This window comes from Bubalus bubalis, chromosome 1 (assembly GCF_019923935.1).
Source record: "Bubalus bubalis isolate 160015118507 breed Murrah chromosome 1, NDDB_SH_1, whole genome shotgun sequence".
Lineage (NCBI taxonomy): Eukaryota > Metazoa > Chordata > Mammalia > Artiodactyla > Bovidae > Bubalus > Bubalus bubalis.
The window spans coordinates 91,816,970-91,832,207 of record NC_059157.1 but is presented as its reverse complement, the minus strand read 5'-3'; the positions used below and the strand labels follow the sequence as shown (position 1 = coordinate 91,832,207).

Here is a 15,238-nt window from a genome sequence, read left to right as displayed (position 1 = left end):
CCACCAGGCTCCCCCGTCCCTGGGATTCTCCAGGCAAGACCACTGGAGTGGGTTGCCATTTCCTTCTCCAATGCATGAAAGTGAAAAGTGAAAGTGAAGTCGCTCAGTCGTGTTCGATTCTTAGCGACCCCATGGACTGCAGCCCACCAGGCTCCTCAGTCCATGGGATTTTCCAGGCAAGAGTACTGGAGTGGGGTGCCATTGCCTTCTTCATTTCTATCACTACATTCACATAATCAATAAACTGAAACTAGTCGGGCCTGGTGGGCTGCCGTCTATGGGGTCGCACAGAGTCGGACACTACTGAAGCGACTTAGCAGCAGCAGCAGCAGTCATACAGAGGCATATACTCTGCAATCCAGAAAGCTTATTTAATTGGTGAAAGACTCAAACCAGGTTTTAGAGACAAAAGGCTATTTCCCAGCAGAATCCCAAAATTCAAAGTATCATTTCAGAGCACACCAGCATAACATCATTATTAATTTCTATGCTTGCTGGGTAGTTTGCACATCTCCATCATCCAGGTTTCTGTGAGTAGAGGTGAACATGGAGGAAATTAAACAAGCCACACCTGCTGAGGCATTGGGAAATTGGATCTTGAATAGGTTACTTAATCTTAGTCATATGTAAAATGTGGAAAATACCTACCTCATTATGTGAAGATAAAATGAGATAATGTACAGAAAGTGACAGTGTCTGGTACATGGTGGGTGCTTTTGAAAATAGTTGCTATTCATTGCTATTACTGCCTCTACAACTAGGGCTTGTCCCTCCTCAACAAACTGCCAAATGACTTGCCAAGCAATGCTAGGAGATGCATGTGGGGCTGTGCTACCCTCAGGAAGTGAGGAGTTATGGAAACCACCTTCCAGGGGCCTTTGAAACACACAAGAATGGGTGTATCCAGACCTATCTAAGAAACGATCTATATGGGTTTTAATAACCTGCCCAAGCTTGTGCCACTGACAAAGCCCAGTAAAAATTCCCAGGAAATAAAAATAGAATCTGGGTAATAAAATAAAGACTAAACTTTCTTTTCCTTTGTGCTTAGTCTAGGGTCACCTGCTCACAGGGCGCAGTGTGTAGAGTGCCTCACGAGGCCCTTCATACCAGGGGTCCTCCTGAGAAAAGGCTCCACGGACTGTGTCACTCAGCGATTCAAGCTAGCAGCGGCGGTAGGCTGCGTGCAGAGGCGCTGCGCAGAGCACAGAGCTGTACCTTGGCCTTCTCCCGAGAATTCCGCCCCTCCCTGAAGAGATCTCTATAAAGCAGCCCCGCCCATCACCTATCAGAGGAGTTTATGCTCTAGAGCAGGAGTTCCCAACCTCCAGACCTTAAACTGGTACCTCCTTCAGATCAACCGTGGCATTAGATTAGAAATAAAGTGCACAATAATGCACTTGAATCATCCTAAAACCATCCCCCACACCCACCCCCATACTCAGTCCATGGAAAAATTGTCTTCCACAAAATCAATCCCTGGTGCCAAAAGTATTGGAGACCGCTGCTTTAGAGTGTGAGCTCACACCTATCCATTCTCTGTTGGAAGAATAAGTTTTCCTCTGCTTCTGGATCAGACTTGGTATCTCCCCTTCAATGGGTTAGAAAGACTGCAGGCAGAAGGACCCTTGTTGGGGACTGACTCAAAACGGTCAGTAACAACTGCAAAACATTGCAAACTTTTTCCCAGAGTGATCAAGAAGTAAGCCCTGGAAGTTTAGTATAAAGCCCTCCTCTATGGGCTTTAAATTTGTAAAAAATATTTTATGCTTCCTCAGAGTGGTGTAAGATTCTTGGCAGGCATGGATGGATTAATGTAAAAGGTATCAAAGCCTTCGCAGTTACCCTCCCCCAGAAGAATTCCCTAGTGATTGCCCAATAACCAGGACATGCCATAGACAGACAGCAGCCCACTCTGCACAGGTTATCTGGTGTGGGGCTAGGTGGGATGGGATGTAAATGAAAGTGAGCAAAGAGATAAACAGAGTAAACTGAAGTGCACCAAGGCATTGATACATGAAAGCATCAAGGCGCTGCCCTCTAATACTAAAGGTCATTAGGAAATGTAGAGCAGAGTAAGCTACCTTTCTATATAAATCCACATCAAAAGGCATAAGGAAACGCTTACAGTTCTGTTCATGATAAAATAGTCAAAGAAGAAAAGGGCAAGGATGTAGCAAATAGACATGCAGATGAGACCCACATAGATCAAATAGGTTGTCAAGGATGTTCACAGCAAAGTGCTTGTGCGGAAACTCAAGCATTCAGGGAAGTAGGAAAGATCACCAGATTCTCACACCTGGTGAGGCTACTTCGTGACACAGGTGAAAAGCCAAGTACCCATCTTAGATTTTATAAGAAAATGTAAAAAAAAATGACTGAATCATAGCAAAACCGTCACTCATGCCTTTGTAGACTATACAGATGAGAATGTATTCAAGAGATCTCAAATCTGTTCACAGAAGTGAAATAGTTGGGAATGAAAGTAAGCTCTGCTTTCAGCACGAGGAAGCCTTGAGGCTTAACATGTCACATGTATTTAAGTTTTCACTACCAGGTTAGGGCAGATGTGCAAATCAGACTTATCATTATAGCCTGCCAGAAAATTATGATGTCTAGAGTGTAGCCCGAGACCCAAGCTTGAGTAGGTGCAAATCAGAAAAGCAGCTTGAGGGATTTCCCTGGCAGTCCAGTGGGTTAAGAATCCACACTTCTATTGCAGGAGGCATGAGTTTGATCCCTAGTCTGGGAACTAAGACCCCTCATGCCGCATGGCCAAGAAATAAATAAAAATGAATTTTTAAAAGAGAAATAATTAAAAGAAGAAATGAATTTTAAAAAATAAAAGTAGGTTGATTTTCTCCTTCCCCTCTGGACTGAATGGAGCCCACAGCCGCTATGGGAATCTTAGAAGGAAGGCTCCAATTTGTGGGAACCAGTGGTGGTTCATGGAATGGAATTGAGAGTTCCAAGAAGACTACTACAGGATTCAGACTTGCCCAGTTATGTTTAGAAAACTGAAGAATGTGCTGACAGAAGCCCATTTTTGTGTGACTGAGAAGTCTGTAAGGAGAAAACCCAGGTTGAAAGAGTTATGCATAATGAGCTCCACTAACCACAAAGAGTTTTATGAAGGGATGGATGAGGGGTGTGGACCCAACATGGCGGCACTAACTCTCGTAAGTCCCAGTTGGACTAATGTTTGAGACCTGGAGAGAGGAAGGAGACTGAGTAAAAATCTGAAAGGAAGGGAATAAAATTCAGCAAGCCCTCAGCACAGGTTTGAGGCCTGCCTTCCAGAGTATAACACAGCAAGGAAAGGTTGTTTTCCCCTTTGCCACAGCCTGCCCCACCCCACAGCAGTGGCTTCCCAAGGATTACAGGATCCATTAATGCCTGGAGGACATGCAAGTTATGCCCTTTAATAGTTAAGTAGTTTGGGAGCACATGTGACACTGTCCTTGGTAATGAAGAATATTCAGGGCACATTACAAAGAACTGAAGCTCTTATGAGAACAAAGGGACCAGGGCCTGTGTAACTGTGATTATTCTGTTCTAATGAGACAATATCATGTTCTTGTTAATCATGTGAGCTCAGGAATCAAATGACCTGGGTTCAAACTCAGGTTCCACGCTGACTGTGCAAACAACTCACCAACGTCTCTGGGTCTCAATTTTCACATCTATTAAGTAGGGATAATGGCAGGACCTAACTCACAGAATTGTTGAGAGGATTAAATAAGTAAAAAGCTCAGAAAAGTTTCTGGTACATAAAAGGGGCTCAACAATATTAGGTTTGTTTCTTGTTTTTTGACTAATGAGTGTACCCACTGGCTGGTAACAGCTAAGAAAATACATGAGAGAAATACTTTCTTCACCAAAACCAAAAAAGATTTCTATTACTTACATCGAATCTACATGCACAATCAGGCTTGAGAGAGCTTCTGGGAGCTATACCAGGGTTCATTGATGCATATGTGGGTACTTCCTCTTCCAAAAATCACTTAAAGGAGCCTACAGCTCTAAAATATAAAAATAGGTTTAAATAAGTAAGAATCAGAACATAAAATGGAACCAAGATAGAGCTAAAAAACATTAACACTTGCTAGCTGAGCTATATAATAGAGAGGTCAAAGGTCTTTCAAGATACATAGAACCCTGTTTTGACGTGCCCTAATCTGGCAGGGATGATGGGACATGGAAATTTATATTAATGTTGCCCTTTTTATATTCCAAGTGCACAATTGTGATGGAGATAGCATATAGCTGCTGTCACACTATGCGGCCCATATACAGAGTCCTATCAAAGACAAGAAAGAAGTAAAGAAATAAAGCTCAATTCTTTTTCCCTGCCTCAGAAAAAACAACTCCTTGGACCAACTTAAATATGGAAACCTAGAGAGACAAGTTTAAAGTAGTGATTTGTATGGTGCCAATCAGAAGAGTCAAGTATCTTCATTTATTTTAAAGACTCTTTATCATCCAGGAATAATTCATCAATCGCCAATAGAAATCACTTTACGAAGTGGGTATATTAAAGAATTGTTGTTAGAGTGTGTGTAGGTTGCCACGCAAGCAAGTAATTTGTCCATGTGATCAAAGTCAGTTGGGAAATGCTGAGTTAGGAAAGCTGGGTACCAATTTGGCAAACATAAAAAGATGTCCCCTGAAACCTGAAAGAGACAATATTATTTTACAATTTTAAAGAAAAAAAGTATTTAAAACATAAAGTTCAATTTGCTTGGAGTATGTGATCATTCAGGCTCAGGGATATGGAAGAGACTAGTAGAGATGGGGAGTTCCGGTGAGTTCGGCTTCCTCAACATGGCAGCACCCTTGTCAGTGGAGGTGGAGTTCAGAGGCAGTGCGGAGCTCCTGTTCAACAGTATGGAGAAGCATCAAGTCACCTTACCTGGAGGAACCTCCTTGTCTGGATCAAGAAAAATTTGCTAAAAGAGCAGAGTGGCCAGAGCTGTTCATTCAAGGCAACAGCTGTTCATCCCTGCAGTCAGGGATTCTGGTGCTGATTAATGATGCCGACTGGGAACTGCTGAACTACCAGCTTCAGAACCAGGACAGCATCCTCTTCAACTCCACGCTGCACGGTGGCTAAGGGCCACTCTCTGTGTCTGGGCACCCTTGGGGTGGGGAGAACAGAACGATCAGACGTTCCCTGGGGCCCTACTTCCAGATCTCCCTGTCCCCCTTGGCTGCTTTCTTCTCACTGTGTCCCCTGAGCTCCCTCCAGGCAGGGAAAAGAGTCCAGGTGCTAAAAATGAGACTTTCTCAGGCACGTGAGCAAGGGAAGGCAGGCCGGCTGGCAGGTGCCTGGGCCGGGCACTCCTTCTCCCAGCAGCTAAGGTGGGGGAGGGTGCCCCTCAGCGTGGCAGGAGCAGAGGGGGTCTGTGTGGCCAGGGGACCCAGCTGCTGTCCCTTCTTATGTGTCACTGAGTTACTGCTGACGAGACACTGCAGCTCCTGGGCCACGGTGCCTTCCTGGGGAAGATGAATGAACCTCAGTAGCTAATGGCAGGCCCCTCCTTTCTCAAAAATTGGAAACTGAAGCCTCCATCTCAGTTTCCCCACCTGGACAGCAGAGGTCTCTGCCTGTCCCCCACTGATATTATTATGGAACTCCAGCTGGTGTCCCTTATTTAGTGCTGACCATCCCCCCATGCACACACACAGCAGCTGCTCCTCCAACAACACCCCTCCTCCTGCTCCACCATCCACAGCCCTTAACCCTGGCCAGCGTCTCCACACATGAGCTACCAGATGGGCTCCTGAAATCCTCCCCCTGGCAAAAGGTTGCCTACATGCAGCTCATTCCACTGGGGATGGAGAGCAGGAGGATGTACAGCTAGACCTTGAACTGGCAAATGGAGGCATGAGGTGGGGGAATTCAGTTGTGCCTCAGTTTCCACCCCAAATTTTTATAGTATGTGAAAATTGGTGGGGCTTCCATGGCTCAGGCAGTAAAGAATCTGCCTGCAATGCAGAAGATGTGAGTTTGATCCCTGGGTCAGGAAGATCCCCTGGAGAAGGAAATGACTACCACTCCAGTATTCTTTCCTGGAGAATTCCTTAGACAGAGGAGCCTAGCGGGCTACAGTCCATGGGGTTGCAAAGAGTCGGACAGGACTGAGTGACTAGCACACACAGGACTGATGGGATAGTGATGAAATACAGATTCTTACCTCATTTTCATATATAATGAGTTTTATGCATGTTACCCAATAGATCTGAATTCAAAATTCAAATCAAATGCTGTCCACAAAGTGATTGGGAAGAGATTTGCAGCTAAGCATTTTAATAACCTATACCAGTCTATTTAGTGATACTTTCATCCTCTACCATCACCACAAAGTACTAATATATGGGAGAACACAGAGCACATCGTCCCTACTATTACTCCCAAACAGATCTTGAGTTTCTTTAACCCAATGGCAGTTCCATCCTCAGAGTGCTGATGCCAGAATCAACTTTGATCTCCTCTGCCTTCCCTTTTCCCTCTCCTCATTCCAATTAGTAGCCATACTCTGTGCCTTCCACCCAAGCCATGTTTCTCGCATGAATCTTCTGTTTGCTTTCATATCCCTTCACCTGATTCAACTATAGTGTTACAGTGTTAGTCGCTCAGTTGTACCCGACTCTTTGCGACCCCATGGATTCAGCCCACCAGGCTCCTCTGTCCATGGGCTTTTCCAGGTAAGGATACTGGAGTGGACTGCCATTTCTTTCTCCAAGGGATCTTCCCAACCCAGGGATCGAACCCAGGTCTCCTGCACTGCAGGCAGATTCTTTACCAACTGAGCTACAAGGGAAGCCAACTTAACTATGATGCCCCCCATCGAATGTCCCTAGCTTTTGCTCCACTCTCTACATAACTAATGTTATGCATTGTGACCACAGTGATCTATAACCCTAGCTTTTTAAAGAGGCAGGTAAGGAATACCCTGGCAGTCCAGCAGTTAAGACTCTATGCTTGATCAAGACATGGGCTTGGTCCCTGGTCAAGGAACTAAGTTTTCACATGCCACACAACACAGTCAAAACAAAAAAAAAAAAAAAACAAAAAAAAACAAACAAAAAAAAAACCTGGAATTGCCAATCAAAATAAAAAGGGGAAGACCCAAACAATTGTATAGAAATAAAATTAAAAAGTAAAGAAACAGGTAAATTTACTTTTCATCTCTCTTATAACAGAAAGTAGAGCAGTTGCACACCAATTTACAAATTTGAGATTGAAGTAAAGTAAAAAAATAAACTCCAATTCTGTTCCCCTGCATCAGTAACACTCTATGAAACCAACTCCTTGGACCAGCTTAAGTATAGAAACCTAGGGAGTAAAAGGCAAGCTTAAAGCAGCAATTACTATGGGTGCTAATCAGAGGATGTCTGCCTCGCTCAGTCTGAAATATATCCTAAGAAATATTGAAAGGAAGAAATATGAATAGTGCATCTCAACACCCTACTCTTGATCTATAGCAGCTCAGTGATTTTCATGTCTCTGCATCTCCTTGGATAACATTATGGAAAACCTAAAAAGGAGCCAACAGAAGATGAGTAATGGTGTGGTGACTCAGACAAGAACAAGATGTCTCTGAAAGAAAGAAAACAGTGTGCTCCAACCACAGGAAATCAGAAGCAGGAATCATCATGTGAGCCAAAAGGCAGACTTGAGGCAGCACATCTGCCAACCACAAAAAACTTTCCGCAGGTTGCAACTGGATTAAACTAGTGGCTGTCCTGAGTAAGGACTCCAGTGTCTAAAGTATGCTACCTTCTCTGACCCCTTAAATATGGTTTCCTTTTGATATATTGTTTAAAAATCCCTTTGTGGCAGGCATTTCCTAAAGATCTGCTATGTGAGAGGATTATCTATCCATTGCAGGAGGGTCTGTAAATTCACAATAGCTTTTCAGCTATTGGGATGGAATTGTGGTACATAATTCTGACTTCCAACTCCCTATCTCTATTTCTCTACTTGCTTATTAACACAATACACATGTTAGAGGGCATACTAATATTCCCAGAAAAAAACTTATACACGTATCCTCGGCTTTTCGAAAGTTTTGTTTATCCCATTTTGCTTTCACGAAAGACTTACGTTAGTAAGTATTTTCACTAACCAAAAGAAATCCCAAGAGGATTTTGCTTTTATGAAAAAAGGCAAAAGATGAAAATGGCATTCAGTGTTTGTTTTGCAGCAGCTGTTATAGAGACAGAGAGCACCAAGCCACGAGAGTGGCCCCACCAAGCTCCTTCCCCGGGAACTACACTCAACATCTCAGCATCAAGCCACCGTAGCTTTGAACTCTGTGAGCATCTGCACTTTGTCCCCACTTATTTTGTGCATCCGTTAGCAAGATGTGTCCTCAGGTAACTGTTTATTTGCTTCATGCCATTTCAGCTTAACAAAACATTTCATAGAAACACTGTACTTTAAGGAAGCAGGGGAAACCTATATTTCTTGGCTTTCCTTACAAGTAGGTAATGGCAGCCACTGTAATATAGTTCTGGTCAATAAAATGTAAGCTGAAGTCACTGGGTGGAGCTCCTAGAAAAACCTGTTAAAGACTCATCTGGCATACACCTTTTCGTTCTTTCTCAGTTTATATTTCTCATGCCTGAAATGTGGACAACAGCCACAGCCATCATCTTGCAACCATGAAAGAAAGGCAAGAAAATCATAAAGACTTTAAACCCAACAGCCTCAAGCTACTGAACAACACCAGCAACCATCTATCTCTGGGTTTCTTGTTACATGAGAAAATAAAACATTATTTAATTAATAACATTCTGCCTACTATTAAATGCACTTAATGAGAAAAAAACTGACACAGTAGTTTAAACGGGAAATAACAAGATTAATTAATATTCCATCCATGATCTGTGATGGAGCCTTCTTTTTGCGTGTATGTCTGTGTGTCTGTGTGTGTTGTACACTCATATGTACAGTATGCTATGTTAACTCTCAGACGATGTTATGGACTGAATGTGTTCCCTCAAAATTCATAAGTTGAAGCCCTGCCTCCCAATGTGTTGGCATTCGGAGACTGGGCTTTTAGGAGGTAATTAGGGTGAGAAGGATACAGAGTTGAATGTGTATCCAGGACATCCAACTCTGACATGAGTTCTCTCCATTATCTTGGGAAAATTTACTTAATACTAAATCTCAGTTTCCCTCACTATAAAATGGAAATATTTGGCATTACCTAGTAAATGCAATATTTATAAATCTTTAAAGCAGGGCTGGGAAAAGAGTAAACATGCAATAAGAGCTCCTGTTATTAATAACCATGATGATGATGATGCCCTGAATTGGGGAACATTTCCTAAACTCATCACAGCCAGCAGTGGAAATGACACTCTGGTAGACAATGAGTGGTGGTCATATTTTAAATTTTTGAGTAAAAGACAGTGGTTAAAAAGCTTGGATTTTGGAGTCAGACCTAGAGTCAAAGCATCTTCAACACCAATATATACTATGAACTTAAGCAGGTTCTTACTTCTCTAGTAATAATACTATATTAATAATACTACTGTAGGTTGGGGGAGGGTTAGATGAGCATATATGTAAAGGACTTAATGTGCATAAGAAACCAAATCCATGGCACTAGCATCAGATTTTGAATAATTTGGTAACTCATGATACATTATAGAGCCCCACATCACTCCATTTTCCTCCACCTGCTATTTCAACGTTAGCACAGATTGTTAAAAACCAGCAATCCTTTGGTCAAGTTTCCCAAATGGAGCTCATTAAAATTACCTAGCAGATATAATCTTATTCAAGGACAGATTCTCAACAACAAAAAGACTTAGAATACTGAAATTAACTGATCAAGCTCCAAAGAATTAAGCAATAGGGCTTTTATAGGGCTTTTTTAATGAAATTCTTTTTTTAATTTATTTTTTAGTTGGAATATAATTGCTTTACAATGTTGTGTTAGTCTCTGCTGTATAACAGTGCAAATCAGCTGTAACTATACATGTATCCCCTCCCTCTTGAGCCTCCCTTCCATCTTCCCCATCTCATCCCCCTAGATCATCACAGAGCACCAAGCTGAGCTCCCTGTTCCATACAGCAGCTTCCCACTAGCTACCTATTTTACACATGGTAGTGAATGTATGTCAATGCTACTCTCTCAAGAGAATTAAGTAATAATAGATTCTTAATTTTTATTATAAATAGAGCCTGGTGGAATTAGGTGCACCAAAAAATTCATTCTACTTATTTAGATGTATCTAAAAATCAGAGAAAATTGAAAGGCAATATCTTGTTGAGATAATGAGACAATCAAAACACTACCAACTGAAATATATTAAAATGTAAGGTAAATTATCCAAATTGAATGAATTAAATTCAAAATAATTTAGGTGTATAAATGGGATAGCTTCTAGAGACAATACTTCAACCACACTTTCCATGTTGCTTTTGTAGATCAAGACAAACGACGTATATCTTTAGGTTATTGGCACAAAGCTAGCTCTTCTGGAATCTCTAAAAATATTTATTTGAGGGGTTTTCAGAAGTAACATTACATCTAAGCTAGAAGCACTGATTAAAGAATGGAACTTTGGCCCATTTAAGGTATTATGGTTTTTTAATTTCATAGAGTAAAAAAAAGCATGCAGAATTAGTTAGTGTATCATAAACTATGGCCTTCCCGCCCTTCTCGCCACTTATGGAAGCAAGCTGTTGTTACCATACCATGGAGGTCCTGTTTGGTAGAAACAAAATTACTTTGTATATAACTCCTCCCTTTCCTAGGGCTCCAGAGAAATGAGGATTCTTTTTACTAAACAGGCTCTCATATTTCCAATTATGACACAGTGCATTGATTATGCAATAGTATCTCTAATATCGAAATCGGTCTGCCTTTGTTTTTGCTTCTGAATGGTTGTGTTTGTTTTTTCACCCCGACCCAGGACAACAAACCTTCTGAATGTAGATCATTCAGTTCTTTTTGAGTCTGTATATTCAAAGAAAGAAAAAGGACTTACTATTTACTATATCTTCAGGTTAAACTTTTGGGTATCTTAATTTGAAAATTTATTTTAGCATTAGATTATTTGGCAACCAATTATCAAAGGACACTTAAAGCTCTAGGATCAAACAGGCAAAATTGAATCTTCAAGTCTTTTTGGATGTCATTTTTGCAAGTAACTGGAATTAAGATTTTAAATTTAAATACATATGTGGAAATGAGACCTAGCATCTCTATGTGGAAAGAAATGGCTACACACTGAATAACTTTGAAATGATTCTTAACGATGTTCACTGTACTGACTCACAAGAGCACAGGGAATATACTTCACTCTTAATTTTGCTTCTCATGGCTGTATGTAGTCTACTGTTTATAGCAAGCTATCACTGCAGATGGTGATTGTAGCCATAAAATTAAAAGATGCTTACTCCTTGCAAGGAAAGTTATGATCAACCTAGATAGCTTATTCAAAAGCAGAGACATTACTTTGCCAACAAAGGTCCCTCTAGTCAAGGCTATGGTTTTTCCAGTGGTCATGTATGGATGTGAGAGTTGGACTATGAAGGAAGCTGAGTGCCGAAGAATTGATGCTTTTGAACTGTGGTGTTGGAGAAGACTCTTGAGAGTCCCTAGGACTACAAGGAGATCCAACCAGTCCATTCTAAAGGAAGTTGGTCCTAGGTGTTCATTGGAAGGACTGATGTTGAAGCTGAAACTCCAATACTTTGGCCACCTCGTGCAAAGAGTTGACTCATTGGAAAAGACCCTGATGCTGGGAGGGATTGGGGGCAGGAAGAGAAGGGGACAACAGAGGATGAGATGGCTGGATTGCATCACCAGCCATGGACTCGATGGACATGAGTTTGAGTGAACTCCAGGAGTTGGTTATGGACAGGGAGGTCTGGTGTGCTGCTATTCATGCGGTCGCAAAGAGCTGGACAGGACTGAGCAACTGAACTGAACTGAACTGATAAGGCTTAAAATAAATATCATCCTTTTCTGTTGAACCCAATAATATAGCTATCACTTCCAATCTAAATTTATAAACAAAAGTGTCAGTTACCTTAAAAGAAGGAAGGATATTCATAGATTTTTACAAATAACATCAATCCATTTTACTTTACTCTACAAACCAACTTGATTCACCAGGCAATCTAATCTCAGGTTGTATCAGAACCATTACATAATTTGTTGGATTCACTCAAAATGAAAATGACGTATCAACCCCTTTATTTAAAAATTAAGAATTTCATAATGCAGAGGAGCATTAAACTAAGCATGGGGCCCTATTGAGCACATAGCCCTAAGCAAATGCACAGTTCACATATTCCTGAAGCCAACCCTGGATGGCATCAGTTCATTTCAGTCGCTCAGTTATGTCTGACTCCTTGCAACCCCATAGACTGCAGAACACAAAGCCTCCCTGTCCATCTCCAACTCCCAGAGCTTATTGAAACTCATGTACATTGAGTCAAGATGCCATCCAACCATCTCATCCTCTGTCATCCCCTCATTCTCCCAACTTTAATCTTTCCCAACATCACAATCTTTTCTAGTGACTCATTCTCCACACCAGGTGGCCAAAGTATTGGAGTTTCAGCTTTAGCATCAGTCCGTCCAATGAATATTCAGGACTGATTTCCTTTATATGGACTGGTTGGATGTCCTTGCAGTCTAAGGGACTCTCAAGAGTCTTCTCCTCCAACACCACAGTTCAAAAGCATCAATTCTTCAGTGCACAGCTTTCATTATAGTCCAACTCTCACATCCATACATGACTACTGGAAACACAATAGCTTTGAATAGACAGACCTTTGTAGGCAAAGTAATGTTGATGCTTTTTAATATGTTGTCTAGGTTGATCATAGAGTTCCTTCTAAGGGGCAAGTGTCTTTTAATTTCATGGCTGCAGTCACAAACTGCAGTGATTTTGGAGCCCCCCAAAATAAAGTCTGTCACTGCTTCCATTGTTTCCTCATCTATTTGCCATGAAGTGATGTGACCAGACGCCATGATCTTACTTTTCTCAATGTTGAGTTTTAACCCAACTTTTTCACTTTCCTCTGTCACTTTCATTAAGCTCTTTCATTTCACTTCTTCTTTGCTTTCTGCCATAAAGGTGGTGTCATCTGCATATCTGAGGTTATTGATATTTCTCCCAGCAATCTTGATTCCAGCTTGTGTTTCTTCCAGTCCAGCGTTTCTCATGATGTACTCTGCATAGAAGTTGAATAAGCAGGGTGACAATATACAGCCTTGATGTACTCCTTTTGCTATTTGGAACCAGTCTATTCTTCCATGTCCAGTTCTAACTGTTGCTTCCTGACCTGCATACAGGTTTCTCAAGAGGCAGGTCAGGTGGTCTGATATTCCCATCTCTTTCAAGTTTTCCACAGTTTATTGTGATCCAAACAGTCAAAAGCTTTGGCATAGTCAATAAAGCAGAAACAGATGTTTTTCTGGAACTCTCTTGTTTTTTTGATGATCCAGCGGATGTTGGCAATTTGATCTCTGGTTCCTCTGCCTTTTCTAAAACCAGCTTGAATATCTGGAAGTTCACAGTTCACATATTGCTGAAGCCTGGCTTGTAGAATTTTGAACATTACTTTACTAACGTGTGAGATGATTGCAATTGTGCAGTAGTTTGAGCATTCTTTGGCATTGCCTTTCTTTGGGATTGGAATGAAATCTGACCTTTTCCAGTCCTGCGGCCACTGCAGAGTTTTCCAAATTTGCTGACATATTGAGTGCAGCACTTTTACCTCATCATCTTTCAGGATGTGAAATAGCTCAACTGGAATTCCATCACCTCCACTAGCTTTGTGTGTAGTGATGGTTACTAAGGCCCTCTTGACTTCACTTTCCAGGATGTCTGGCTCCAGGTCAGTGATCACACCATCGTGATTAACTGGATCATGAAGATCTTTTTTGTACAGTTCTTCTGTGTGTTCTTGCCACCTTTTCTTAATATCTTCTGCTTCTGTCAGGTCCATACCATTTCTGTTCTTTATTGTGCCCATCTTTACATGAAATATTCCCTTGGTATCTCCAGTTTTCTTAAAAAAGTCTCTATCTTTCCCATTCAGTGCTTTCCTCTATTTCTTTGCACTGATCGCTAAGAAAGGCTTTCTTATCTCTCCTTGCTATTCTTTTGAACCTTTCATTCAAATGGGTATATCTTTCCTTTTTTCCTTTGCTTTTTGCTTCTCTTCTTTTCTCAGCTATTTGTAAGGCCTCCTCAGACAGCCATTTTGCTTTTTTGCATTTCTTTTTCTTGGGGATGGTCTTGATTCCTGTCTCCAGTACAATGTCACGACCTTCCATCCATAGTTCATCAGGCATGTGTCTATCAGATCTAGTCCCTTAAATCTATTTCTCACTTCCACTGTATAATCATAAGGGATTTGATTTATTTCATATCTGAATGGTTTAGTGGTTTTTCCCACTTTCTTCAATTTAAGTTTGAATTTGACAATAAGGAGTTCATGATCTGACCCACAGTCAGCTCCCGGTCTTGTTTTTGCTGACTGTATGGAGCTTCTCCATCTTTGGCTGCAAAGAATATAATCAATCTGATTTCGGTGTTGGCCATCTGGTGATGTCCATGTGTAGAGTCTTCTCTTTTGTTGTTGGAAGAGGGTGTTTGCTATGACCAGTGTGTTCTCTTGGCAAAACTCTGTTAGCCTTTGCCCTGCTTCGTTCTGTACCCCAAGGCTAACTTTGCCTGTTACTCCAGGTGTTTCTTGACTTCCTACTTTTGCATTCCAGTCCCCTACAATGAAAAGGACATCTTTTTTGGGTGTTAGTTCTAAAAGGTCTTATAGGTCTTCATAGAACTGTTCAACTTCAGCTTCTTCAGCGTTACTGGTCAGGGCGTAGACTTGGAATACTGTGATATTGAATGGTTTGCCTTTGAAACGAACAGAGATCATTCTGTCGTTTTTGAGATTGCATCCAATTACTGCATTTTGGACTCTTTTGTTGACTATGATGGCTACTCCATTTCTTCTAAGGGATTCCTGCTCACAGTAGTAGATAAAATGGTCATCTGAGTTAAATTCACCCATTCCAGTCCATTTTAGTTTGCTGATTCCTAGAATGTTGGTGTTCACTCTTGCCATCTCCTGTTTGAGCTCTTCCAATTTGCTTTGATTCGTGGACCTAACATTCCAGGTTCCTGTGCAATATTGCTCTTTACAGCAATATTATAAACATGTGCTTCCTATACAAGAAAATGAAAGTAC

The 15,238-nt window shown here is 41.4% G+C and overlaps 1 pseudogene; it reads left to right on the top strand.

Moving 5' to 3' along the window:
* Positions 1-4,739: 4,739 nt before the first annotated feature.
* LOC123333863 lies at positions 4,740-5,227 on the top strand (annotated as a pseudogene).
* Positions 5,228-15,238: the final 10,011 nt, after the last annotated feature.